The sequence below is a fragment of the Narcine bancroftii genome, chromosome 9 (assembly GCF_036971445.1).
Source record: "Narcine bancroftii isolate sNarBan1 chromosome 9, sNarBan1.hap1, whole genome shotgun sequence".
Classification (NCBI taxonomy): domain Eukaryota; kingdom Metazoa; phylum Chordata; class Chondrichthyes; order Torpediniformes; family Narcinidae; genus Narcine; species Narcine bancroftii.
The window spans coordinates 21007799-21035585 of NC_091477.1; the positions used below are offsets into that span (position 1 = coordinate 21007799).

The window sequence follows — 27787 nt, forward strand, 5'->3', positions numbered from 1 at the left end:
AAAGAAAAACGAGGTGAGAATAGAATTTGGGATGAGGAAAAAATGGATTTTATGGTCTGGCCACAGATCGACCAGAAATAGTTCTCTTTGGATTTTGTGTACACCTTTGATCTAGGACCACATGGGTAACTTGCAAACACCAGTGGTCATTTTTGGGCAGTTCAAAAGAAAATGCCTCCAAACTGTAGGATAATAGATACAGTGGTAGAACATCATTCAAAACTGTTGTTGTAAAGGCACTGCAATGGAGATTTTGTAGAGAAGTATGGATCTTTTTGAATACGGAGACACTTTACAGACTAGGGATGCTGAGATGAATATAGCTGAAAGGACACGGTTTATTCTTTGGCACACCAAACATATAGTTCAATTTTTTTTAAATCAATTTTTTGGCCTCATGTTAGTAGGTCTCAAAAAGCATACAACACAAGTATTGACTTATTAATTTTATAGGGCTGACTTATGTCTGATGCACAGTGAACTGCCAACTGTTCAACTTCTTTCCAATTGTACAGGCACAGAATGTTCAGCTGTGCTGCTAGTATAGTGTGTTTGTCCATTAAATAGACTTGTCCGTGAACTACTCTTTGCAGACGATGCCGCTTTAGTTGCCCATTCAGAGCCAGCTCTTCAGCGCTTGACGTCCTGCTTTGCGGAAACTGCCAAAGTGTTTGGCCTGGAAGTCAGCCTGAAGAAAACTGAGGTCCTCCATCAGCCAGCTCCCCACCATGACTACCAGCCCCCCCACATCTCCATCGGGCACACAAAACTCAAAACGGTCAACCAGTTTACCTATCTCGGCTGCACCATTTCATCAGATGCAAGGATCGACAATGAGATAGACAACAGGCTCGCCAAGGCAAATAGCGCCTTTGGAAGACTACACAAAAGAGTCTGGAAAAACAACCAACTGAAAAACCTCACAAAGATAAGCGTATACAGAGCCGTTGTCATACCCACACTCCTGTTCGGCTCCGAATCATGGGTCCTCTACCGGCATCACCTACGGCTCCTAGAACGCTTCCACCAGCGTTGTCTCCGCTCCATCCTCAACATCCATTGGAGCGCTTTCATCCCTAACGTCGAAGTACTCGAGATGGCAGAGGTCGACAGCATCGAGTCCACGCTGCTGAAGATCCAGCTGCGCTGGGTGGGTCACGTCTCCAGAATGGAGGACCATCGCCTTCCCAAGATCGTGTTATATGGCGAGCTCTCCACTGGCCACCGTGACAGAGGTGCACCAAAGAAAAGGTACAAGGACTGCCTAAAGAAATCTCTTGGTGCCTGCCACATTGACCACCGCCAGTGGGCTGATATCGCCTCAAACCGTGCATCTTGGCGCCTCACAGTTTGGCGGGCAGCAACCTCCTTTGAAGAAGACCGCAGAACCCACCTCACTGACAAAAGACAAAGGAGGAAAAACCCAACACCCAACCAACCAATTTTCCCCTGCAGCCGCTGCAACCGTGTCTGCCTGTCCCGCATCGGACTTGTCAGCCACAAACGAGCCTGCAGCTGACGTGGACTTTTACCCCCTCCATAAATCTTCGTCCGCGAAGCCAAGCCAAAGAAGAACAAAGAAGAAGACTTGAAACCAACTGTAACCATACTGTCCACATAAGCTTAAAAACTCACACTCACAGAAGGTGCTATTCTGCACCTGTGTGGCACACTCGTATTCTGCTGGCTGACAGAAGGTGATACCTAACATGTTATCCTTGACTCATGTTATCCTTGAACCAACATCAAAGCATCTCAGGCTAAAAATTCAGTAACTAAAGTATCACTATTTATTTCTGAGTATCCATTTGCTGTTAATATTTGCAGTTCATATTTTCATCATGTTCTGAAAGATGCTCATTATACAATTTGATGGAATAAAATTGTGGTGGAACACTGTAATACATGCATTGTACAGGCCGGCCCACCCCTGACACTAACTCCTCCCCCTCAGGATTCCTAATAAAGTTGGTATCGTCCAATCCCCTCCCTCAGCACTGCCTTGGAAACAGGCCAACAGCATGTAAGATGTGACCGAAAGTTTATAGCCATTAAAGCCTGTTAATCTTGACTTCTGGTCTGTCGGATCTAGTTGATAGTGCTACACAAGTGGTAAATCTTAGCTTCTCTTTTTCACTTTGATTCCTTTGGTCATTGTAATTTACCTAGATGTGAGGCATCTAACTCCACAGGACCAAGGATTGTCTGCATCAATGGGCTGAAATGCCGAGCCTGTGAAAAACATTTCAAAACTTAGCAGCAATGTCATTGGATGTTCCTCCCCATAATACCTTCCCCCACCCCTCCCCACCACTGACTACCCTCCACAACCTTACACTACAGAAAATGTCCCACAGGGTCACAATGGGGAAAACAGACAGAAATTCTGGAATCTTTAAGAACAACAGAGTATGTGTTTCCATCTGAAAACCTAGGGGCCTGAGAGATGTTGATGTGTATATAGGGAAAAATGTTCAGAGTGCTGGAGGTAAATGAGAGCTATTCACAGTAACTGGGAACAGTTTTAAACTGGAGACTCAAAAGAATGGAGAGACTTCAAATCCAGAAACTATTGTTTGTACATTATTTAAGAGCTGATCCACAACCTGCAATTGGCTGTATAACTTGCCATGGACCAAAATTGACAATTAATTTACAGATAATTTAGATAATAGATAGACAGCTACATAATACAGTATCAATAACATACAGGTAGGCTACATTGTAAGCAATGTGGATGGGGGGTGGTGGTGGTGTGCATTAAAATGTGAAGAGAATGAACACTGAGTAAATGAAAGTGCAGAACTGTGGCAAATTGATTTCAATTCAGGAAGTGTGGGAAATTTATTTTGGACACTAAAAGGATGGAAAAGAGTTTTAAGATTAGAACATGACAATTAATTGAATTTTGATCTTGGCATGTTTGGCAGAATGTTCTAAGTGAACAGTGACCCAGTTTCAAATCGGTCACCATGTAAGGAGTTTGAGTGTTTTTTTTTCCTACCCTTGTTAAATCGAGCTCCTGTCAGGCAACAAAAAAGGTACAGTAGCAAACAACAGTCTTTATTGAGTTACGCCAGCGGGAATGAAGAATACATAGGAAGTAGGAACAGGAGTAGGCCAAAAATGGCCCAACGAGCCTGCTCCGCCATTCAATACAATTATGGCTGATCTAATTTATGAATACCAGTGGTGGGTAGACAGAGTCACCTCACTAATTCTGTTTGAACCTCAGTTAAAGAACACAGTCACGGGATTATAACATTTAAGGCATTTTCCTGCAAACAAATTGATAAAATTTCTTTGAAGGTATTGCTACATCTTATGTTTTACATTTTACATGGAAAGGATTTGTTGTTGGTCATTTAATGTGAAGTACCCATTTATAATTAAGAACATCATTCTGGTCTACATAAAATCAACGGAAGTCTGGAAGGGTTGCTCACAGTACACATTAGTAATCATTCTCTGCCTGCCTGATTTCTGGTTTCCTATTTACACATGTAAGTGTAAAAAGATCTCTTTTTACATCTGGTAGTTCTCGAGCGAATGCCCCTATCACGTCTGCTTAATGATAAATAGTTCATGGTTAGGGTATGCTACATCTTTAATGATATTCCTCACCCTGTCCAAACATTGTCCCCTATAGACAGTTTCAATGGTAAACAATCATATTCCAACAATCCGCTGGGCAGTTTTCACTACCCGCTGGAATGCCTTCCTATCTTGTGCATAGTAATTTCTGTACCATGCTGAAATACTGTATGTCAGCATACTCTCAATAGTACATCTATAGAAATCCAAAAGTATCTAGGCTGGAGGTGCAACTTCCTCATACATCTCAAGAAATAAAGACATTGTTGTGCCTTTTTGATCAACATTGCGGAATTCAAAGACCAAATGAGATCATCAAAGATGTGGACCTCCCAGGAACGTGAAGTTCTGTAACCGCTCCACCACCACTCCATCAGGACATGTGTGTGGCTTCCCGCCCATCTAAAATCCACAATGATCTCTTTTGTCTTCTGGGTATTGAGTAACAAGTAGTTCTAAGCATACCACAAAGCTAGGTGCTGTATCACACCCCTGTGATCAGGCCTACCACCATGGGGTCATCTGTGAACTTTATAATTAAATTTGAGTTGTACATAAGAACGCAGTCGAAGGTAAAGATGGAATACAAAAGGGGGCTCGGCATGTAATCCTAGGCCATTCTGGTATTCAAAGTGATACGGGAGGGAAAATATTGCCTGACCTAACAGAATGGGGCCTGTTCATAAGGAAATCCAGAATCCAATTACAAAAGGATGAGCTGATACCATACGAACTAAATTTTGTTATCAGCTTTGATAGTGTAACAGTGTTGAAAGATGAACTATAATCAATAAATACTAAAGTGATGCTGTCACAATATTTTAAAAGCAAATTACCCAGTAAAAGTTTAAATTTTATTTAGTATATTTTAAAATAAACCATAATTTGCTCCTTTAACAGGCCATTTTAAAGCCTGTACAAACCCATACAATAGTTAGACTTCACTGTCAAGGTTCACACTATATACTTGCCACGGAAGAGCACTGAGACTTCATTGTCAAGGTTCACACTGTATACTTGCCACGGGAGAGCGCTGAGACTTCACTGTCAAGGTTCACACTGTATACTTGCCACGGGAGAGCGCTGAGACTTCACTGTCAAGGTTCACACTGTATACTTGCCACGGGAGAGCGCTGAGACTTCACTGTCAAGGTTCACACTGTATACTTGCCACGGGAGAACGCTGAGACGTCACTATCAAGGTTCACACTGTGAACTTGTTATGGGAGAGTGCTGAGATTTAATTATCAAGGTTCACACTGTATACTTGCCATGGGAGAGTGCTGAGATTTCATTGTCAAGGTTCACATTGTACTTGCCGTGTAGGAGTGCTGAGACTTCATTGTCAAGGTTTACATATATACTTGCTGTGGGGGAGTGCTGAGATTTTGCTGTCAAGGTTCACCCACAGCGGTGTAAGGTACCCCCTGGCAAGTATACAATGCGATTCTTAGTTAATTTTGTCTCCGTCTCTTTAAGAGAAATATCATTTGCAGTGTTACCATAGTGACTATGATGTAACATGTGGTAATATCTGCCCAAGCTAAGTGCTTTCCTCTTTTTCTACAAGATGTGAAGGAAGTATCTCTAATTTTTTGTATCTCTAATTTTTTGTATCTCTAATTTTTTGTATCTCTATATATCTTTGTATGTTTATACAGTAAATGCCTTGTTATTCATCACTATGTAGGTCTTGTGGCGAAGCTATACAAGTTGTTTAACTGTTCTATCAATGAATTAAAACGACGTAAAGTAACAGCCACAGAGTTTGATTTATTGGATTTAAAAAATCTAAATTTCGGATATCATAGCTCACGCTTTGGAAGAAAATACTTTGAAATTAGGATATATGAGAATAAGGAAAGTGTCATCTATAGGGGAAGCGTTGAGAGTTTGCTGTCGAGGTTTGCATTGTATACTTGCCGTGGGGGAGCGTTGAGACTTCGCTGTCACGGTTGAATTTTATACTTGACATATGAGACAACCCCTAGTTTTGGGGTCACATTCTTAAGTTTCATCTCATCTTACACGCCAACGTATATGGTATTTAGCATACAAGATCATCAAGAATGGTTGAAGTCATCTATCTGATACTGTTGGGTCCCATTTATTAAACTTTTGGGGCGTGGTGTATAGCCTGTATAACCAATTATATTGTATCATGTGTAACCTCATGTTTATTGTATTTCTCATAGTTTCGGAGCATAGCTTTTCCCATGTTTCATTCTTTATCTTTATGTTTATATCTTGTTCCCACTTTTGTTTGCCCAACAGTATCAGACAGATGTTTTTGCTGTAAGAAGGAAATGGGAACAACAGCACATGCAATTTGGGCATGTGAGAAAGTGGAAAAGTTTTGGGAAGATCCAAATCAGGTATTAAATAAAATCACAAAAAGCAACATACCAAATAATCCAGAGATCTTTCTTCTAAGTAATATAAGAAGTAAAGAACTTGGCCTTGATTTGGATGGAGCACAAAAATGATTTATTATGATAGCCTTAGCTGTAGCAAAAAAATGCATTATGTCAACCTGGAAATCAGAAGATAGCCTGAGAATACAGCAATGGTACATAAAAATGAATAAATGTATTCCATTGGAAAAAAATAACATATAATTTAAGAAATAACATCACAGTATTCGAACAAATTTGGGAACCGTACATGGAACACAACAGAGAAGTCCTATCGTGGACCTCCACCACCTAAAATGACAGAATGAGAAGAAGACGAAATGAACTGACCCAGTGTGTAAACGTAGATGACACAATTTTCTTGTTTATTTTAATTGTGTGATGACATTGTTTAATGGGTTTAATGTATCATATATGTTGAACGTTGAGTGGGTGCGGAGGGGGGTGGGAAGGAGGGAGGGAAGGGAGGGGGGAAAAGGGGAGAAAATGACACTGTGTATATTCAAGAGGGAAAGGTTTATGTGTTATTTTGGTCAATATGGTTCATAGTGTGAAAAATAAAAAAATTTTTTAAAAAAGAATGGTTGAAGTCATTATTTTATATACTTGTAACATACTTAATTCTGTGACTATATAAACGATCATAAGGATGGCAGGTGATGGATAGCAGACCTCTAGGTGATTCTGTTCAAGGCAGATTTAATCTGTGAATAATAATTAGGAACTTTGAAAAGCAAAGTCATGTTAGAAAGAGACTGCTGCTTGAAAACCTATGTTCATTTTGTCATCTTCTTACTCTCCCTTGTGCTGCTTTTCTAAAGACTGTGGTGACAACATACCATCACTCAAGAACCATTGGGTCACATGCATTGATTGGACTGTACTCAGCTGAACATTAACGTTACCACCTTTTTTGGAAGGAGGGCAGCTCTCAGAAACGGAATGGAAGTTAATCTAAACATTGACATGCCAACTACTTTAAGGCAGTTATGATTGCAAACTAACAAAACTTTGTTTTGCATGTATATAGAACTGACAACTATCATAAACTACATCTTAAAATATTATTTTTTGAATAGTGCAGAGTACATAATCATCAAAAGGTTGGCACATTAATGTGCAAATTCTTCTTGTCACATTGAAAAAGGAAGATCATTTTCCAAGCTACTTTTATATAGGTGCATTTAATGATTGTAGAAACAGGCTTATTATTAAGATATAATACTGGGACTAGTAAAATGGATCCAAGGGGATTTGAAATTTCATTACATATGGCACCATTAAAGATTTTATTAATCTAGGTATTGACTTTGAATTGTACTAAGCATGGCAAAAAAAAACCTTTTCACACAGGTTTACAGAAGTAAAATTAGTAAATGTGCAAGTTTGTTACAAGTGGTACATCTGCCTTCTGGACATCAAATTTATAAGTGCTGAATCAATGCAATATTTATTATTGGGCCATGAGCCATTTACTAACAATTGCAAAACTATAACTGATTTACGAAGTGCTAATTGTTCTTCATGCCCATCATAGACTATTCCACAATAAACACCTAAAATGAAATCATGTGGCGGCACACCATTAGGCAGGTGAACCGGCCCTGCTTGACACACACACGGCGGGGCAGCCGGCCAAAATGGAGCAGTCAGGGCTTTCCTCCCGACCTTGGCACCGGGCTCAGAAACGCCCCGGTGACGTCAGGGCCCCCCAGCACGGTTCTCAGCCAGGTCTGGGCTGGGACTACAAGATCAGCCAGGTAGCCTGCAATAAATCAGTTTTGCTCACTGAACTCAACCCATCTGGTTGTGCGATCCTTCAGTTAGCTGTGTAGCCACCGCTACAATCAAGACATTAAGATGACATTTCCATAGTATTAGACAGGTCATATCAAAAATAGCTACTTGATATTACTATTTTTAAATAGATGAGAAGATTGGCCTTCTGACTTTTTATTACAGAATACTGCTTACACCCAAAAAATATAATGTGATGATGCATTCTAATATGATTGCATAAATGTTTTGAATGTAAATTAAAAAGTATTTGCAAATTTTAATTTGGACATGTAAACAATTAGAGGGAAAAAATGGGTTCAAAATCAAGGGTGTTTGGAATTATTCAGCTAACAAAAACTTGTGAAAGCAAAATATTCAAACTGCAAGAATTCAAATATTGTAGTCTGTATTGCTTTTAGTGCTACGAGGTACTGTGTAGGAATAGAAAAGGTCAGGTGAATGAGCTTTAGATTCCGGGATCATTGTGCCTGTTTCTGGGGAAGGTGGGACTTGGACAAAATTAATGGGTTGCTTCCAAATCAAAAGGGACCAACACTCTTGCAGGGTGGATTCCAAATGCTGTAGGACAAAGTTTAAACTGAGTTGGCAGGGTCAAGGAGGCTCTAAGTAGATATTCAGCTGGGGAGGTAAAGTCACCTGGAGGAGAAAAAGTTAGTAAGTCCAGTAGGAAGAGCAGAAGAGTAATTGTGTATGAAGGGAATTTAAAGCTAAATCTATTTAATGCACGGAGCTTAATTACTTAAGTAGATAAACTCAATTTTTTATTAACACATGGGGCTATGATATTGTTCCCATCACTGAGATAGAGTGACTGGTAACTCAGTTTCATGGGGTACAGAATATTCAGGCAGGACAGAGGGGAGCATAAAAGAGAATGTTGCATTTATTTTTAGTCAAGGAATAAGTTACTTCAGTATTGAGGGATAAACATAGAGTCACATAGCAAGGAACATACACTTTGGTCCAACTTGTCCATGCCAACCAAGTTGGCATTGATTTAGTTGTATTTGCCTGTATGTGGTCCATATTCTCCTAAACCTGCACCATCCAGGTGGCTCCCAAAATATCTTTTGGAAGTCAAAACTCTACCTGGTTCTAAAACTTTTTCTGGCTGTTCGTCCCAGAAATGGGGAGACACAACATCTCACTTGTCAGGAAGGTGTAACAGTAACTGCACTTCCTGAGGAGACTGAAGCAGGCAAGGCTACTCAACACCATCATGTCAACCTTCTACAGGAGCTCTATTGAGAGTGTCCTGGCTGGCTGGATCACAGCATGGTACAGTTGCTGCAGAGATCAGAGATCAATCTACAAGATCATAAGAAAGAATCACTGGAATTTCCCTCCCTACATCGACGTGATCATTGTCTGAAGAGGAGGCGCAAAATCAATGAGAACCCCTTCCATCCTGCATGTAGCATCTTTCAGCTGTTCCCAATGGGAACGTGGTACAGAAGAATCATGGCCAGAACCACCAGGTTGAGAAACAGCTTCTTCCCACAGGCAGTGAGAATGTTGAATGACCCAAGGAACTCTTCACTAACTATCTGAGACTCTCACATTTACTAAACCATATTTATTTTTATATATGTATATTTGTCCTGCATATGTATTGTTTATCTGTATGTGTGTCATATCTGTTTGTGTCTATGTGTTTTGCACCGAGGACCGGAGAACACTGTTTCATCGGGTTGTACTTGTGCAATCAGTTGACAATAAACCTGACTTGATCTGGTATGGACTACCCCCTACGCAAAAAAGATAGCTCTTAGGTCCCATCTTGAACGTACCTTCAATGGGGCCTTATTGGTGGAAATTGAAATAAATAGTGCTTCATTACTTTGCTGGGGATTGATTACAAACCTATTATCAGTCATCAAGAATATAAAGCAACAGATATGTGAGTGAAGGGTTGCCTTATACTTTCGGATGATAATGATATGTTAAAGAAATGCATTTAGATATGGCAAATTGAATTTTATCAAGGTAATTGTGAAGTGATGCACTTTGGTTTGAAGTGAGAACATGAATTGTAAGGTCCTATGGAGTACTGAGGAACAGAGGGACCTCTGGGTGCTCATCCAAATATCTTTGAAGGAGGCAGTACATAATGTGGCTAGGATACTCACATTCATTAGTCAGGGCAGAGAGGAATTGGTCAGTTCTCTACTGGAGTATTGTAATGTAGACTGGTCAACACACTGGGAAGGATGTGATAACATTGTAGAGGGTGCAGAGGAGATTTACCTTGATGTTGCCAAGGAAGGAGACTGGAGAAGTTAAATTTATTTTCCCTGGGATGGAGGAGGTTAAGAGAAGACACAATTCAGCTATTTAAATAGATGAGTCATATACATGTAGATTGCAGGAAACATATCCACTTCTCGTCTTACCAAGTATGTTTATTTGTCATCTGATTGTACCAGTACAAGTGGTTGAAACAGGGGGGTGAGTGGGTGGGGGAGAGGGGAGATGGGTTGTGGGCTTACGGTGTCATTGCAAAGTCATCAGCCCACTCCTAGCCAGCTGATGCGAGACAGCGGAGCGTAGCACTCCACCTAGAGGGATTGCAATCGGTGCCTTGGAGCCAGCCACGGCCCTTCCATGGAAGTAAATCTCCTGATGTAAGGGCAGAGAATCTCCACCTTTACAGTCAGGCTTTTTCACTGCATGAAGGGGCCTTCTGTTTGCCTTGAAGGAGATAAGGCCTCTGGCTGGATTGCTGAATCTAGAATGGAGTCCTGGAGAGTCCGAGAGCCACTTATCAAGTGATGAGTACTTGGGATGCACTGCTGGAGAGAGTGTGGGAGCAGTGTCACAAATGACATTCACATGGTGTCGAGATGGAACTGAATCACCAAGGCACTGAAGACTCTGGCCAAGTATTGGAAGGTGAGATTAGTACAGATGGGTGTCCATTGGTCAACATGAACTGATAGGCCAAATGGCCTCTTTTCATACTACATGATCTTTATGACTCTGATAGACATTTAAATAGAATAGACATAAATTAAAATTTGAAAAACATATTTGCTTAAAAGTTATGCCTATGTGAGTGGTGATTTGGAAATATTTTTACTCCTTGATACATTATAAAATATCTTCCATCTTTCTCTCCTCTTCAGTTTGTAATATTTGTAATATTTCTTGTCTCTCTTCTGAAAGCAGTAAATCACTCTGAGACGGTGCACAAAGGGTGCTGGAGAAACTCAGCAGGTCATACAACATCCATAGGATGAAAATGGAATTTGATGTTTTGGGCCCGAGTCCTTCAGGATGCTGGAGGGTGTTTACACAGGTAACAGCAAGATTCCAAAGACTCATTCAACTATATTCTTTCATGAGTTATACAAATGTTATATCTTACCATTGGTTGAGAGTTTTAAAAAGTAGTTAAGAGCAGGGATAGATCTTGAAAAGCAACCTTATCTAACCTTGCAATATTTGGACAGGGTTTACAGAAATATACAAATTCATTGATAAAACAACATTATTCTTCCCGTGTAAAATTACAATAATAGATGCAAATCCTTTAAAAAAAATACAAACTAGCACCTCTTAGAACAGCACAGCACAGGATCTCTCTAATTGCTCATTTCTGCTCAGACATTCAGATCATCTAAAGGCACATCAAAATACATTTAATATTTAAAAAATAATATCTTCACCAGGCTCTTGAAAAGATTTAGTAATCAGCTCTTCAATTGAGAAACAAGTGTGCAGCATTTTTCACTATAAATTAATCAATATGACGATTTGACAATGAATACTACATATTTGGGCGTATAAGTTGACCACCCACCCCCCCTTTTCCAGCCTCATTTTAATGGCGTGTAAGTTGACCCCAATTTTTAGGATGCCTGAGATGGCCCGTTATCTTCTTTGCTTGGCTTCGCGGACGAAGATTTATGGAGGGGGTAAAAAGTCCACGTCAGCTGCAGGCTCGTTTGTGGCTGACAAGTCCGATGCGGGACAGGCAGACACGATTGCAGTGGTTGCAAGGGAAAATTGGTTGGTTGGGGTTGGGTGTTGGGTTTTTCCTCCTTTGCCTTTTGTCAGTGAGGTAGGCTCTGCGGTCTTCTTCAAAGGAGGTTGCTGCCCGCCAAACTGTGAGGCGCCAAGATGCACGGTTTGAGGCGTTATCAGCCCACTGGCGGTGGTCAATGTGGCAGGCACCAAGAGATTTCTTTAGGCAGTCCTTGTACCTTTTCTTTGGTGCACCTCTGTCACGGTGGCCAGTGGAGAGCTCGCCATATAACACGATCTTGGGAAGGCGATGGTCCTCCATTCTGGAGACGTGACCCATCCAGCGTAGCTGGATCTTCAGCAGCGTGGACTCGATGCTGTAGACCTCTGCCATCTCGAGTACTTCGACGTTAGGGGTGTAAGCGCTCCAATGGATGTTGAGGATGGAGCGGAGACAACGCTGGTGGAAGCGTTCTAGGAGCCGTAGGTGGTGCCGGTAGAGGACCCATGATTCGGAGCCGAACAGGAGTGTGGGTATGACAACGGCTCTGTATACGCTTATCTTTGTGAGGTTTTTCAGTTGGTTGTTTTTCCAGACTCTTTTGTGTAGTCTTCCAAAGGCGCTATTTGCCTTGGCGAGTCTGTTGTCTATCTCATTGTCGATCCTTGCATCTGATGAAATGGTGCAGCCGAGATAGGTAAACTGGTTGACCGTTTTGAGTTTTGTGTGCCCGATGGAGATGTGGGGGGGCTGGTAGTCATGGTGGGGAGCTGGCTGATGGAGGACCTCAGTTTTCTTCAGGCTGACTTCCAGGCCAAACATTTTGGCAGTTTCCGCAAAGCAGGACGTCTAGCGCTGAAGAGCTGGCTCTGAATGGGCAACTAAAGCGGCATCGTCTGCAAAGAGTAGTTCACGGACAAGTTTCTCTTGTGTCTTGGTGTGAGCTTGCAGGCGCCTCAGATTGAAGAGACGTGCGGTACCGGATGTAAACAGCGTCTTCATTGTTGTGGTCTTTCATGGCTTGGTTCAGCATCATGCTGAAGAAGATTGAAAAGAGGGTTGGTGCCAGAACACAGCCTTGCTTCACGCCATTGTTAATGGAGAAGGGTTCAGAGAGCTCATTGCTGTATCTGACCCGACCTTGTTGGTTTTGAGATGGCCCGTTGACCAGCATACAAATCAACCCCCAAAGATCATGTTGATTGATTTGATGGGCATGGGCTGGAGGTGATTGCTATCATGGAGGGTCCATCAAAATAATACAACTAATGACGAAAATATAAAGCAGTGGTTCTCAACCTTTTTCTTTCCACTCACATACCACTTGAAGTCATCCCTACACTGTGATTATTAAGTGATATATGAGTGGGAAGGCAAGGTTGAGAATCACTGCTCTAGACCTAATTGTTACTGAAATATTTTGCTTGATAAAAATTGTCATTGGTCCATTTCCTTTGAAGTTATCAAACCATGCACTTAACATGTCAATTAGGTACGATTAAAACAGTGGTTTTCAAAAGATCTTGAAACGACCAAAAGATCTTGATCATAAAGTTATAAGTTTTCACCAGTTTATTATACGTAATCAGCAGAAACACCAGTTTGTTTGGCAAATATTGGAAACATGGACGAAACCCCCATGAATTTTGACATGATGGGCAATAGTACAGTGGAATGGAAAGGTGTTAAAACTGTGCAAACCAGAAGTACAGGCCATGAAAGGACCAGATTTATCGTGCCTAGCTGACAGGATGAAGTTAAGACCCATGGTAATCTTCAAATGCAAAATTAAACCTAAAATAAAATTCCCTGCAGGTAATTTTGTACATTTTCATGAAAAAGGATGGATGGATGAAAATGGTGTAAAACCATGGATAGACAATGTGTGGAACATTGCAAGGAATAGAATACACGGATGTTGAGTGCAGAATTTATTTACAAAATGCAGGACAATGCGTGGTTGATGTGCTGTGTAATTTTGTGCTCAAGGCATGAGACAAAGTTAGAGACTGATAAAATTGTTCAAAAAGTGTGGTATGTCTTGAGCAATTGATGGCATAGAAAACGATTTGTTATGCACACTGACCACGAAGCTGGAACCGCCTCATCAGATGAAGACTGGGACCTATATGATGACTGTTTAAAGAGTGAGAGTATGGAGGTGCTTGTTGCCATCTTTGTCTCAGAAGATGATAGCGAGAGTGATTTTGAAATGTTCTGAATGTATTGTTTTCAGACACTGATAGCAATTTTCAAGGGTGCTAACTGTGTTGTTTTCAATAAAAATCAATGAAAATCTGTCTCAGTCAGGGTTTTTTTTTCCAAGGGTCGACTTCTACACCGAATCGGCATGGATTGGGTTTTCAGCTGAACTTAAGGTCTGAAAAGTATATTCAGTGTATAAGTCGAAACTCTCTTTTTTGAGAGATCTTTCTTGTGGTTTCATGAATCGACTTGTACGCTAAAATATACGCAAATATTCATTTTGTGAAATGATGATAAAACTAGGATCAAATTTTTGTTACATCTCCGAGTGCTACTTCTGTATTTTTCATGCTGTATAAATGGTTTGCTGTTCAGTAAATCATGACCCTGGAACGAGAAAATCTTGACAATGCAATGGGGTTTTCATTGTTTCCAACTTATGAACACATTGGAATTTCTTTCAAGTGAAGGGTTGAAACTGTATGATGCGTATTTTTAATGACAGTACCCACAGGAGAAGCTGAGTACTATGCTCAAACTCAGTAACCTTGTTCTTAGAAAGTGGGGAGGGAAACAAGAGTCTAGGGAGGCCTCTTACAGCAGACTTTATGTACTAATTTGCCTTTGAAATAGCAATGTGAATGAAAGTAAAGCCAGCAACATTTACAAATTGGCCTGGGACAAATGATGTGGAGATTGGAGGTACAAAGCTATTAATGTAGAGAACAGGTTTTCAGGGTCATGCATCTATGTAATTGCTGTCAGGGGAGCTGTGTGCTCACAGTGCAGAGGCTGAATTGAAACATCCCTAGAACAGAAAGTATTGTGAATCATTATTTAGAGAAGTTGCTTAAGAAGCTGACAATTTGATGTTAGGTAACATGAAAAAGAAAGCAGAAGATGACTCACACATAACCCTGCTTGTTCCATTAAGGATGTAAAACTAATTGCACTAATGTTCGACATTCTAATGATGAGGAAGTAACTGAAGTTATTAGAGAATTAAACTCCAGTGTGTCTTTTGACTTGACCAAGTTATAATTCCTTAGTTTACTATTTATTTAGAGATATTTAAACCATGATAAATACTGGAGATTTATTTCAACTACATTTCAACCAAAAAGACAATCAAATTTTGTATAGTCAGGAGAAATTCTACTTTATCCACACAACTGCTGCTTTGTCAAAAATAAATTGGTTCCCCTGAAAGCTGCAGCATAAATAATGAAAGTTCAATTCTTGTAAAATGATTCAATTTCTATTTATTTGTAAGCATTTGTACCAGTAATAACTGCATGCATCACCACTTAGCATTTTGTGACCTAGAATCACACTATTACTGCAAGGAAACAGGCCCTTCGGCACAACTCATCCATGCTAACAAACCTCATCAAATTTGCTAGTGTTTGGTTCATATTGTTAGAAACCTTTACTATTGATGCAGATCTCTAAATGTCTTGAGAATGTTTCACTTGACAGTACTTCTCCCACTACCTGAGTTATGAGAGTCCATTGCCATTTATGCAAGTTCAATGTACAGATACACCAAAATCTTACCTGTTGCAGCAACACAGACATATAAAATACACAAACAGTATAAATTAAATCACCATGAAGCAGATCAAGAGATAATAAATGTAAAATGATAGATTAGTGAATATTCAAACCTATAGTTAGTGAAATAATGTAAACATTTTTGTTGACAGATTTTTTTGCTGATCTGAAATGGTTTATGGTTATTCAAGTTCAAGAGCCTGACAACCCTAGCGGCAGGGGGGGGGGGGGGCGGAAAGCTTCTTGAATCTAGAGAAGCAAGACTTCGGACTTCTGTACCCTCTACTCAAAGGTAACAGCGAGAAGAGATCATGATATCATGATCTGGGGATGACTATCCTTTATGATGGCTGCCCTCTTCAGGCAATGTCTCATATAGATGCCTTCAAGGAATGGGAGGTCAGAGCCCATGATGGACTTTGCTATGCTTGCAACTTTCTGCATTCCTTTGCACTTGAGTTTCCAAACCAGGCCATGAAGCCACATGTCAGTATATTTGTGGCATTGTTGTGCCTTCACAGATGCCTTGACATGTTAGCTACAGGAGAGGTCCTCCAAGATGTGGATGCCCAAGAACTTGAAGGTCCTAACCCTCTCCAGTACTATCTCACCTATGAAGACAAGTGCATGGTGACTCAGCATCTCAGCAAAAATCCACAATGAATTCCTTAGTCTTGCTGATGTTGAGAGGAAGATTGTTGCTCTGGCACCACACAACCAGATTCTTAATCTCCATCCTACATTCTAACTCAACATTACCCAATATTCAGCCAATAATGATAGTGTCATCAATTTATACACTGTGCTGGGGTTGAAGATGGCTATACAGTCATGTGCATAAAGGAAATAGAGCAAGGGACTAAGCATGTAGCCTGAGGTGCCCTGGTGCTGATGGTCAGCGAGATGTTGCCAATATGCAACAAATGGAAGAGTGAGAAGTGAGATTGGACTGTGAATCATAGAACTTTTCTGAACTTATACACACATTACATACATGTGCGCTTAGCATTAGAAGGGGGCTAAGTTCATAATAATAATAAGTTAAGTTTGATCCTGTTTTTATGGTTAAAGAAAATTAAAATTAACTTTTGTTTAAGTAATCATTTGTCTTGGTGAATTTCTATTGCTACTGGGTTTTGAGGTCCTCTGGGATCGTAACAATGTAAGAACCTGTAACAATCCTGATCATGAGTAACTTGATAGTGTGCAAGGATTTTAAAGAAAATCGCTGTGGGGTAGTGGAGCCATTGGTTGAATTTTTTCAAAAGTCACTGGGTTTCAGAAATGTACTGGCAGAATGGACAACCACAAATATGACAAAATCTAAACACAATCTGCTGGATGAACTCAGTGGATTGGGCAGTCTCTGCAGGAGAACAGTAATGGTGGACATTTTGGGCCAGAAACCTTCATCAAGACTGGGAATGTAGAGAGGAGGAGCTAGTGGGAAGGATAGGATAGGGGTCCATGTGGAATCTGAGTTCAAGTAAGGTGGGAGACAAAAAGCAGGAAAAGATAGACTGTTAGTTAACATCTGTTGTTGGCAAAATGCAGAGTTGAAAATTAAGCAAAATATATTCATTCAGAAAAGTGTCATATAATCAAACTAAGTTGACATGTTTTTATTAAAGTAAATAATGCTGGAGTTCTTGAAGGATAGAACAAACAAAGCCAATAGAGGAAAACCTGGTAGGTGTAATTGCATTTTGAGAAGGTATTTGCAAGGAATCGCATACAAGTCAGGTGCAAAAAGGAAGATTTCATGGCATTAAAGGAAGTGAATGGATTGGAAACCTTTTTTTTTCAGGCTGGAAGGGTGTCATAAATGGAACCCCAAAGGATCAGTTCATGGGCTTAATAATTGATTGCATTTATTACTGAGGAGTTATTAGAGTTTGTTGATTACATTCAATAGGTGAAAAGGCACATTGTAATGAGGCTATGGGTAAAGTGTAAAGTCATGCAATTTGGTAACAGGAATCAAAAGGTAGATTAATATCTAAATGGAGTAAGTTTTCAGATAAATTATGTATGGAAAGATCAGTCTTGGTGCAGGGTCTCAACCTGAAAATTCATCACATTCCTTATTTCACTGAATTTCATAACTTGTACATGACAATAAATTCTGATTCTGATGCCTCCACAGATATTGCATGACCTGCTGACTTCGTTCAGCAGTTTATTTTTTAATTCCAAATTCTAGCATCTGCTGTTTTGTTTCTACAGAAATATCTTGATTTTCTTATACACAATTCACAAAAAGGTAATTGTAGGTACAGCAAGTAGTTGGAAAGAAAATTGTTCTTGCTATCTATTGTGAACAGGATTGAAGTTTTATTATATTGAATGAATGAATGAATGAGAATTTATTGTCAATGCCGAAGCACAATGTACAGATGACATGATGAATGTTGGTAAGGCCATACATGGAGTTTTGTGCATAATTTTGGTCCTATTATTTGGTCCTATTATTAAATGATCTATGTACTAGCACTGGCAACAGTCCAACAGAGATTCACTTCCAATTCTGAGATTCAAAGACACATTACGAGCAGTTAAATAAGTTGGATCTGCATTTTGAAAAAAATTTAGACATACAGAAGAGTAACAGGCCATTTCGGCCCACAAGTCCATGCCACCCAATTCACACCCAATTAACACACACCCCCTGTACGTTTTAAATGGTGGGAGGAAACCGGAGCCCCTGGGCAAAATCCACACAAACACGGGGAGAATGTACAAACTCCTTAGAGACAGTACGGGATTCAAACCCCAGTCTCGATCGCAAGTGCTGTAAAGGGGTTATACTACCTGCTATGCCAACCGTACCGCCCTTTTGTTTAAAGCTTTTTAAAAAATAAGTGTGATTTAATGAAACGTACAAGAATTTAAGAGGACATTTTGAGATATTTCCATTAGTAAGAAAATCTCAAACAAGTAAATGGACAAAAGTAAGGGGGAAGTCACTGAAAATGGTTGTGTCTGTGAATTGCTTTTCAGAGATGTTGGTGAATCTCTATAAATCTCTTTGTCTGGAGAATTATGGAGGCTTGCTCACTGAAGGATTTTAAAGAAGGGCCTGTACTCCAAATGACCATATATGTCAGTGTAGAAGACAATTAGTGTATAAGACGACACCCAAGATTTCTACTAAAAATCTAGGTTATGAGCTATACTTGCTGCATAAGACTACCCCATTTGGCACTTACCACTGAGAGTTTTCTGCCCTAATAATCTTTTACTAACCGTCCCACTGACCAATGAATGATGCTGTCACAATATTTTAAAAGCAAATTACCCAGCAACGGTTTAAATGTTATTAGCATATTTTAAAATAAACCCCAATCAGTTCCTTTAACAGGCTGTTTAAAGCTTGTACAGAGATGATGGCAGTTGGATTGGGTGGAAGCACTGAGGATTCAACATTTATCAGCTGTTGCAAATGGTGACTGGCTTTGTTTGTTGCGCTATTATTTTAAGGTATTAGACAGATTTATAACACATTTTTATTGCTTTAATATGACATTACCATAAATTCAGCTTATCAAACACAAATTTCAATATAAAAATATTTAATGGTAGGGCTGTAGGCATCATATGAGCATTTTATGCTGTTCTCCATTGCCATGAGGGACACACTAAGGTTCAGATTTTATACTTGGCATATAAGAATATCCCTGGTTTTGGGATGACATTTTTAAGGTTCAAATACCGTCTTATACATCAACATATATGGTAATTTCAAGGACAAGAACATTTTCATTACTCTTTGTCTAGGTTGATGCCGGGTTGAATATAAGTAAAGATTTGCTGCTTCACAGCTGGAAACCCTGCAAAGTATTGAATTGTGGAAGTTATGTTCATTAAACCATACATAACAATTTGTCCTTTTAAGTATTTAGGAAATTAATAATATCCTATTCCTGCTACTTGGTACCCGCTGAAAGGTAGCCCAATACAACTGTATACAGGTATACCCCATTTTACGAACTCGCTTTTACAAAAAATCCTTTTACGAAACAATTCGAATGGGTTTTCACTTCACGAAAACAGCCTTCAATAATAATGAATGGGTCTTCGGTCTACTCCATTTCGGCTTACGAAAGGCTTCATAGAAGTGGATGCAAGAGTCATAGCTTTGTGAAGCAAGACTCATCCTCCAGCCAGATAGATCACTTAGATCCAGAACAAAACAAGTATATCAAACCATTGAGGTTTGCTTCACTTTATCAGCTGAAATTCCAAACATCATCTATTGAAAAGGGTCTGGAAGGATACATTTTACATTAATTGGATGAATACTAAGATAAATTATCACATTATATTTAATTAGGGAAAACTTTGTACCAGACCATTGAGCTGTGTTTTCTTGCAGATTCTATGCTGTTTGATTACCTTACCTAAAATTAACTCATGTTTTTGCATTGTACTTTATCTTGTCCTTGTGTAAGTATGCTCTCTATGACAGCATTATGCAAATTCACAGTTCTTTACTGCTGAGGATCAGAAATCTAACTCCTTTAAATATGTCACATAGTATTAATTATAGCTCTGAATAGTAATAACACATCAAGTCAAGTCACCTTTATTTATCGTTCATACCATGCTTATACAGTAAAGACGAGATAGCGTTTCTCCAGGACCACAGAGCATATTTACATAAATATAAGTTAGAATGGAACTTAAACACAATTGAAATATTAAAATGTCAAGATATATACAGTAAAAGTCCACAGTACACTATCCACATATATTTTAAGAATCCAGGAGACTTATGGTTTCGGGGAAAAAAAACTGTTGTCCATTCTGGGCGAAATGACCTGAGTGCTACAGTACCTCTTATCAGATGGCAGAAGGGAGATCAGTTTATGTGAGGGGTGTGTGGAGTCCTGCACAATGTTTATTCCCTTTGTCCTGCATCTAGTGTTGTAGACGTCCTTCACGGTAGGAAGAGAACCCCCAATGATCTTTTACACTGACTTCACTATCCTCTCCAGAGTCTCGCGGTTCGAGGAAGTACAGCTTCCAAACCAGGCGGTGATGCAGTTCACAGGATACTCTCAATACATCCTCTGTAGAATTGGGGATGCAGGGTGGGAGTTAAAGTTTTCTCAGCCTTCGCAAGAAGTAGAGGCGCTGCTGGGCTTTCTTGGCTATGGAGTTGGTGTTAAGGGACCAGGTGAGATTCTCCACCAAGTGCACTCCAAGGAACTTGATACTCTTGATGACCTCAATGGTGGAGCTGTCAATGGTCAGTGGAGAGTGATCCCCAGATCCTCCTGCAGTTGACAAACATTTCTTTTGGTTTATTAATGTTCAGATACAGGTTGTTGGCTCTGCACCAGTCCATTAGCGACTGCGCCTCATCTCTGTATGCTGATTCATCGTTCTTACTGATCAGGCCCACCACAGTCATGCTCCAGCAATCTTAATGATGTGGATCAAGTGGTCTTTAGCTGCACTGTCATGGGTCAGCAAAGTCACAGTAGTGGACTAAGCATGCAGCTCTGGTGGGCCCCCATTCTCAGAATGATGGTATTGGAGATGCCTGAGGTCTCCATGACAAGAAGTCAAGAATTCAATTGCAGAGGGAGGTGTTTAGTCACAGGCTCAACTTCCCCATTAGGTGCTGTGGTACGATTGTGTTGAATCTCGATCTGAAGTCAATAAATAGCATTCAAACATACAAGTCCTTGTTTTCCAGGTGGGTGAGGGATAGATGAGGGTGGTGGATGTGGCATCATCTGTATGCAAAGTGCAGGGGGTCAGTGATAGCGGCAGCAGGAGCTTGATGTGCCCCATGACGAGCCTCTCGAAGCACTTCATGACAATGGATGTGGAGTGCAACAGGGCGGTAGTCATTGAGGCAGGACACAGATGATTTCTTCAGCACGGGGACAATGGTGGTGGCTTTGAAGCATGCTGGGTCCATGGCGCTTCTCAGGGAGAAGTTAAAGATGTCAGTGAGAGCATCTGCTAGCTGAGCCACACGTCCGCTGAGCACTCTCTCGGGAATGTTATCCAGTCCAGCAGCTTTCCATGGGTTGACGTCACCTAGCTCTTTCTTCACATCAGCTACTGCAAGACACAGCACTTGGTCATTTGGAGGAGAGGCGGTCTTCTTCACTGCAATGTTGTTTTTCACCTCAAAGCGCGCGTAGAAGTTGGTCAGTGCATCTGGGAGGGAGGGATCCCTAGCACAGGCATTGCCTGCATTGTAAACATTTTAATCATTCCTGAATTTTCTTCCTATTTTGACAATTTCATCGCTGTCCAGTATTTTTTATTAGAAATGAGGTATGCTATTTTAACATTCTTTCTTTTTTTTTCTTTGGCTTGGCTTCGCGGACGAAGATTTATGGAGGGGGTAAAAAGTCCACGTCAGCTGCAGGCTCGTTTGTGGCTGACCAGTCCGATGCGGGACAGGCAGACACAATTGCAGCGGTTGCAAGGGAAAATTGGTTGGTTGGGGTTGGGTGTTGGGTTTTTCCTCCTTTGCCTTTTGTCAGTGAGGTGGGCTCTGCGGTCTTCTTCAAAGGAGGCTGCTGCCCGCCAAACTGTGAGGCGCCAAGATGCACGGTTTGAGGCGTTATCAGCCCACTGGCGGTGGTCAATGTGGCAGGCACCAAGAGATTTCTTTAGGCAGTCCTTGTACCTTTTCTTTGGTGCACCTCTGTCACGGTGGCCAGTGGAGAGCTCGCCATATAATACGATCTTGGGAAGGCGATGGTCCTCCATTCTGGAGACGTGACCCATCCAGCGCAGCTGGATCTTCAGCAGCGTGGACTCGATGCTGTCGACCTCTGCCATCTCGAGTACCTCGACGTTAGGGGTGTGAGCGCTCCAATGGATGTTGAGGATGGAGCGGAGACAACGCTGGTGGAAGCGTTCTAGGAGCCGTAGGTGGTGCCGGTAGAGGACCCATGATTCGGAGCCGAACAGGAGTGTGGGTATGACAACGGCTCTGTATACGCTTATCTTTGTGAGGTTTTTCAGTTGGTTGTTTTTCCAGACTCTTTTGTGTAGTCTTCCAAAGGCGCTATTTGCCTTGGCGAGTCTGTTGTCTATCTCATTGTCGATCCTTGCATCTGATGAAATGGTGCAGCCGAGATAGGTAAACTGGTTGACCGTTTTGAGTTTTGTGTGCCCGATGGAGATGTGGGGGGGCTGGTAGTCATGGTGGGGAGCTGGCTGATGGAGGACCTCAGTTTTCTTCAGGCTGACTTCCAGGCCAAACATTTTGGCAGTTTCCGCAAAGCAGGACGTCAAGCGCTGAAGAGCTGGCTCTGAATGGGCAACTAAAGCGGCATCATCTGCAAAGAGTAGTTCACGGACAAGTTTCTCTTGTGTCTTGGTGTGAGCTTGCAGGCGCCTCAGATTGAAGAGACGTGCGGTACCGGATGTAAACAGCGTCTTCATTGTTGGGGTCTTTCATGGCTTGGTTCAGCATCATGCTGAAGAAGATTGAAAAGAGGGTTGGTGCCAGAACACAGCCTTGCTTCACGCCATTGTTAATGGAGAAGGGTTCAGAGAGCTCATTGCTGTATCTGACCCGACCTTGTTGGTTTTCGTGCAGTTGGATAATCATGTTGAGGAACTTTGGGGGACATCCGATGCGCTCTAGTATTTGCCAAAGCCCTTTCCTGCTCACGGTATTTTAACGTTAATGTGGAATGATTTCACAAAACTATGGATTTCTTTTTGTCATACATGAATCCAAGAGGTAAAATAATTGTGGTAAAGATATAAGAAGGACAAGAGTAAGTGAGGAAAGAACAGTGTGAATGAAAGTATTAAGATACCATGGTTGAAAATGAGAGGACAAAGACAAGCCAGGAAATATCTTGAGAACAGGCTTAAGATTACAAAGGCAGCATTATGAGTGATTGCTTAGTATAACAAACAAATTTTGCCACAACCTCTGCCCTCTGATCCCACAGGCTATGGTCAGAAGCCAAACCAGATAGTCTGCAACTCTGGTACAGTATCTCATTTGACCCTGAGTTAAGTATCTAATGACATCCGTCCCCTCACTAAGACAAAATAAATATTCTCTCTTCGTGGAATTACTGATTCCTTTATCTTCCTCAACTCATCTCACGCTGAAACCTTTTTCTGTGCATTTGTTATTTTAAGACACCGATTTGCCATAAACTTAAGATCATCCAAGTTTCCGCTGCTAAATTTCTCACTTCCACCAAGTCCCATTGAACTGTAAAAACTAGAGGTAAATGACTGTTAATTAAGCAATAATTTGATTTTAAATGTTAATTCTTACTTTCAAATTCTTGCATTGTTCCTTTCTCTCTCTACACCAACAATCCTCCTTGTGTCTGCTTCCTCCCATCTGGATTTACTTCACTGTTCACCATCACGTTGTCAGCCAATTCGATCAGAAACTTTAATTCCATTCCTCATTCATGCCCCTCAAGTATAAAATCTGCTATTGTGTATAAATTTATTTGTTTAGTACCTTAAATGCAAGTTATTACTATAACCCCTTCAAGTCTTTTCAAATATTACAACCAATTTATTTTACACAATGTCATTTTCAAATATTACAACCAGTTTATTTTACACAATGTCATTTTGGTGACACAAAATATGGTATGAAATATCATCACACAAAACCATCTTAAACAAACCAACACATTAAAGTGATAAAATATCCCAAGCTATTTAGCAGGATCATTAGACCATAGAGCCATAGGTCATTACAATACAGAAACAAGCCCTTCAGCCCTTCTGCCTAATCCCACTGACCTATGCCCAGTCTATAGCCATCCATACCCCTCCTATCTATGTACTTGCCCAAATTCTTAATGTTAAAATTGTGCCCACATTTACCACTTCAATTGGCAGCTCAGACAGAAAAGTCGACACATAAGATAATAAGATGGATAACCAAAAGTTGTCAAAAAAAACTAGGTTTTCAAGAAAAATCTTTTAAAAAGAGAGCAAAGGAGGGAGATTCAGAGCTTTTTCTCAATCATTTTTCTTCCCCTCTCACATACCACCTTAAGTAATCCCTTACATAGGATACCATAGCTGCTCAGTGGTTAGCAAGGAATTACTTAAGGTGCTATGAGTGGGGGGAATAAAAAGGTTGAGAATCACCGCCCTAGACTGCTGAAGGAGCAGTAGGGGACCAAATTAGGGTAAATGGAAATCATCACCAAACCAGAACCAACAGAAATTACAATCATGAGATTCAGCAAGCTACACGGCAAAGGTGTTTGTGAAATTTATTTAAATTTAGAAAACAGAAAAAAGAAATGCACTAAAAAATTAAATTCATTCCTTTTTTTATATAATTAAATTACACAAATGATAGCTCAGTGGCATCAGCCAAATCTACGATACCATTAAATCTGCTAAAGATTAGATCCGCAAACCAAAAAGATTTTCTTTGGCCAAATGGAGAAGGTTTACTTTCTTTTATTTTGCATTCCTCATTAATTTTCCACATCCATCTTATTACATACCCGCAGAACAAAGCAGCTAAAACGTATGAGAAGGGAGTGGAAAGGTAACAAGTTCTGCACAGAAGATAAGGCTCAGAAATCTCACAGCATTCATCTCATAACTCGGTTACATTTTTTCCATTGAATGACAGTTTTGAGAAAACCTATGGATTTTACAAAGATTAACTCATGGATGTTGTAAAAAATATTTATTATTCTATGAATGAGGTAGTTGCATACCCTGTTAATTACAGTCAATATCAGAGTCACACACTTCTGGGAACTCCAGTTGATTTCGATAAAGATCAAAGGGGAGTTTGTGCACAGAGAGAAAAAAAATGACATTTTAATTTTCTTATCAATCTAATTCCTACAGAGACTTGCAAATTTGAATCTCTTCTTGCCCACAGGGCTGCTCGAAGGACAGGGCTTGCAGGGATTTTGGGAGTAATAAAAAAAATGCATAAAATGGGAAGCTGATGACTGTTCAAGGGAGAATCAGTGAAGGCGATTCTTTTGCATTAAAAATGCTTAAGGAACTCAGCTGGTTTATTCAGCATCTACGATCTTTTTGACAACATATATATTGCCGCCATTTCAGGCCTGAGCCCTTCTTCAAGGAAATATCAGGAAAGGCAGAAGCAGGATATGACAGAAAGTCTCAGAACTCAAACAATGGGGCAGGAATCCAGACTAACAGAAGGTGTTAATTGGATGTCATAAGAGGCAGATCTAATTTATCATGTCTGTGCGAAATGAAACAGGCAATGGAGAGATGACAGGGAAGTAAGGGGGTGGAGGAGGGAATTTTAATGAAAACCAGAGAAGTCGATATTAATGCCATCCGGTTGAAGGGTGCCCAGTCAGAAGATGAGGTGTTGTACCTCCAATTTATAGCACACCATGGTCAGACATATCAGCAAGGGAGTGGGATGGAGAATTGAAATGGGTGGCCACTGGGAGATACACGTTATTGTGATGGATAGTTTGGAGATACTCAACAAAGTAATCTGTCAGTCTGCGTCTAGGTCCTCTGATGTAGAGGAGACCACAGTGGGAGAACCAGATGCAGTAGATGACCCCTGCAGATTCACAAGTGGAATGTTGCTTCACTTGGAAAGACTGTTTGGGGCCCTGAATGGTGGTAAGGGAGGAGGTGTGGGTGCAAGTGGAGCATCTCCTGTGGTCACTGAGGTAGGTTCCAAGGGGATGATTGATGGGAAGGGAGGAATGAACAAGGGAGTCATGGAGGGAGTGGTGCCTACAGAAGATGGAGAGGGGAGGAGAGGGTAATGTGTGTCTAGTGATGGGATCACCTAATAAGTGGTAGAAATGACAGAGGAGGATGTGTTGATGTGGTGGCTGGTGGGTTGGTAGGTGAGGATAAAGGGGATAATATGTTTGTTGTGTCGGGGGGTGGGGTCCAGGCCCAATGTGCAGGTAATGGAGGATTTGAGGGTGAGTGTTGAGTTGATGGTAGAGGGACATCTCTGATGATCTGACATGGAAGTCCTCATCCTGGGTACAGTTGTGATGGAGAATGGAACAGAATCTTTACAGGAGACACAGTGGGAAGAGGTATAGTTGAGGGCTGTGGGTGTTGGTGGGTTTAATAGAAGATGTCTGTTGAGAGTTTGCCTCCTGAGATGGAGACAGAGAGATAGAGGAAAGGGAGAGTGTTGCTAGAGATGAACCAAGTGAGTTTGAGGTCAGATTGAAGTTGGCAGCCAAATGGATGAAGTCATTAAGTTCATGAGACAGCACCAATGTAGCGGAGGAAGAGTTGCGGGGCCTTGCCTGTGTAGGCTTGTAGTGTGGATTGTTCCACATGGCCAACAAAAAGACAGACATAGCTGGGGCCTATGTGGGTACCGATGGCTACCCCTTTAACCTAGAGAAAGTGCAAGGAGTCAAAAAATAAATTATTAAGGGTGAGGACAACTTCTGCCAGCTGGAGGAGGGTGGTGGTGGAGGGGGAAGTGGTTAGTTCTATTGTCCAGAAAGAAATGAAGGGCTTTGAGGCCTTCAGTAAGGGGAATGGATATCCATGGCAAATATGAGGCGATCGCGTTCAGGGAACTGGAAGTTGTTGAAATGAAGGAGGGTGTGCTCTTTTGCATACTAAATCTGTCATTAACAGTATTTCTGGACAGGATCCAAACTGATACAAGGTTAATTTCCAGTTCACATTGTGAAACCAGGCTCAAATATACTGAAAACCTCTGTTATACCTACATCTATGCATGACAGTGCATTATAAGAAGACACCTAGGGGAATGCCTCCAAAGGAGAAAATGTGCCAAGGTATGAAAAATTATTGATAAAAGCAATATCTCTTATGGAATAAGAAGGGACAATTGCCTTATTGCTTGCTCCCAGTACTTGCAAGCTGGGTTAGTTGCATAGTAACAGACATGCCGTGCTGGGGTTTCTATCTATTTGAATTGAGAGACAGATATTCAGGAAGACTCCACTTATGATTACTGAGGCCACAATTCTTCCAGGTTTTGTGCTGAAGTGGGTTCATCCTCAGCCCCTGAATGCAGCCCTGGAAATCTTAATTCCATTAATGAACTTTCACCAATAAGTAGAATTCTTGAACTAAAACTAACATGAATGTTACATTTACCACTATGAAAGATGCAGGTCATTTACAATACATTGCAAACTATGACACATTTGAAGCTACAGCAGAGTAGACTTTCTGGCTGTTTTGGCTCATTAGACTTGAACAATGTGTAAGAATAGTGCTATCACAGCAGGATTAGATGGACAATGTGAATCATTAG

At 40.8% G+C, this 27787-nt stretch overlaps 1 protein-coding gene across 44 annotated transcripts in view; it reads right to left on the reverse strand.

Annotated features, from left to right (window-relative positions):
- The window catches only part of LOC138743264 (follistatin-related protein 5-like), a 795256-nt gene that overhangs the window by 223314 nt on the left and 544155 nt on the right, over window positions 1-27787 (reverse strand). The gene's annotated exons all lie outside the window — the stretch shown is intronic.